Genomic DNA, 652 nt, shown 5'->3' on the forward strand with positions numbered 1-652 from the left:
AAGCTGGTCCGCTTTGCCTCGCAGAGGGCGCCGGCCGGGCTTGGGGAGCCCCAGCTGGAGCTGCACACCCTGGACCTCGGAGACTACGGGTAGGTGCTGAGGGTTAAACTGGTGAGCCGGAATAAAGAGACAGAGAGGCAATTAAATTTGTTTTGAAATGGACAACTTTTCAGAGTGCTCTGGGAATGAATGAGACAATGTATACAATTCTTCCTCTGACTCTTAGGAGGTCCTCAGTAAATATCAGTTATTAATTTTCAAGTTATTTGTAGCTGTCTATCCTATATCACAAACATCCAGCTTTTGAAGTTGAGAGATGGATCATAAATCTCCATCCCAGATGACTGCTGACCCTGCTCTCTTTGCCCACACAGAGCTCAGGGCGACTGTGACCCTGAAGCACCAGTGACCGAGGGCACCCGTTGCTGCCGCCAGGAGATGTACATTGACCTGCAGGGGATGAAGTGGGCCGAGAACTGGGTGCTGGAGCCCCGGGCTTCCTGGCTTATGAGTGTGTGGGCACCTGCCAGCAGCCGCCGGAGGCCCTGGCCTTCAAGTGGCCGTTTCTGGGGCCACGACAGTGCATCGCCTCAGAGACTGCCTCGCTGCCCATGATCGTCAGCATCAAGGAGGGAGGCAGGACCAGGCCCCA

At 54.8% G+C, this 652-nt stretch overlaps 1 pseudogene; it reads left to right on the forward strand.

Moving 5' to 3' along the window:
• The first annotated feature begins 6 nt into the window (after window positions 1-6).
• Window positions 7-646, forward strand: LOC108525854 (left-right determination factor 1-like; annotated as a pseudogene).
• Window positions 647-652: the final 6 nt, after the last annotated feature.

Source organism: Rhinopithecus bieti, unplaced genomic scaffold (genome assembly GCF_001698545.2).
Source record: "Rhinopithecus bieti isolate Rb0 unplaced genomic scaffold, ASM169854v2 scaffold_21241, whole genome shotgun sequence".
In the NCBI taxonomy this organism is placed as follows: domain Eukaryota; kingdom Metazoa; phylum Chordata; class Mammalia; order Primates; family Cercopithecidae; genus Rhinopithecus; species Rhinopithecus bieti.